Source organism: Octopus bimaculoides, chromosome 20 (genome assembly GCF_001194135.2).
Source record: "Octopus bimaculoides isolate UCB-OBI-ISO-001 chromosome 20, ASM119413v2, whole genome shotgun sequence".
Taxonomy (NCBI): Eukaryota; Metazoa; Mollusca; class Cephalopoda; order Octopoda; family Octopodidae; genus Octopus; species Octopus bimaculoides.
The window spans coordinates 43430829-43432102 of NC_069000.1; the positions used below are offsets into that span (position 1 = coordinate 43430829).

Below are 1274 nucleotides of genomic sequence, written 5' to 3' on the forward strand. Positions count from 1 at the left end.
GTGTGTGTGTGTGTGTGTCTGTGTCTGTGTGTGTGTGTGTCTGTGTGTGCGCGCGCGCGAATTGATTGTTTGCGCAAATTTACTTCTATACAGAAATGAATGCATTTTACAATAAAAGTTTTGGTCAATCGTTATTGATTTTTTTAAGTATTAGTGTGAATTAAATGCTTTCGATCTCTGCAGCCATATTCTTTAAGCAAAACTGCAAAAACCGAAGAACGCACCGATCTTCAATGGCATTACACATTGATTTTGCATATGAAATAATAACTACACATGGCTTTTATATATGGAATTGTTTTATAAAATACAATTATAATCACTTGATATATTTAACGCAACAATTATGTTCAAATTTTTAATCAAAATAATTTTGAAACACTTCTTAAATATTTTTACTTCTAACTTTTCTGTTTATTTAACAAATGTTCACTTTAACCATGTGAAACTATGTAAATATATTCAGACTGTATGTACAAACTTATAATTTACTGGAATTATAATTAACAAGAAAGATTAAAATTAAAATATTAATGAGGATCTTGAATAATCAGGTACAAACGAAAATCCATGGATGTTGTCTCCATAACTTAATGCGCTGGGCGATACCAAATTCAGTTAACGTTCATATGAATCTGTAAGTGAAGAAAGAAATGTTAAAATGGGGATTCCTTTGAATGTTGTTAAGAAAACTTTTGGCAGTGTTCCTAGGAGAAGTGGTGTCGGCAACTGGAACCTAAATCTAACAGGGATATATATTGGAATATGTGTGAGATCCTTGGTAGAGTCGGGTATATTTGAAGAAAGATAAAGAATAACTTCAGTATTAGTTTTAATCACGTTAATTTCTTTTATTTTTTAACTTTTTAATAATATAAAGTTTAGTTCATAGATCTTTGAACTAAAACTTATATTATTAAAAAGTTAAAAAGTATTAAATTAAACATAGGCGCAGGAGTGGCTGTGTAGTAAGTAGCTTGCTTACCAACCATATAGTTCCGGGTTCAGTCCCACTGCGTGGCATCTTGGGCAAGTGTCTTCTACTATAGCCTCGGGCCAACCAAAGCCTTGTGAGTGGATTTGGTAGACGGAAACTGAAAGAAACCCGTCATATATATGTATATATATATATATATGTGTGTGTGCGTTTGTGTGTCTGTTTGTTCCCCTAGCATTGCTTGACAACCGATGCTGGTGTGTTTATGTCCCCGTCACTTAGCGGTTCGGCAAAAGAGACCGATAGAATAAGTACTAGGCTTACAAAGAATAAGTCC

The 1274-nt window shown here is 33.2% G+C and overlaps 1 protein-coding gene across 2 annotated transcripts in view; it reads right to left on the minus strand.

Moving 5' to 3' along the window:
• Window positions 1–281: 281 nt before the first annotated feature.
• LOC106878952 (uncharacterized) overlaps window positions 282–1274 on the minus strand; it is a 10347-nt gene continuing 9354 nt past the window's right edge. For both annotated transcript variants that reach the window (XM_014928327.2, XM_014928328.2), the window contains exon 6: window positions 282–635. The gene's annotated coding sequence lies outside the window, so the exon portion shown is untranslated. The remainder of the gene's footprint in view (window positions 636–1274) is intronic.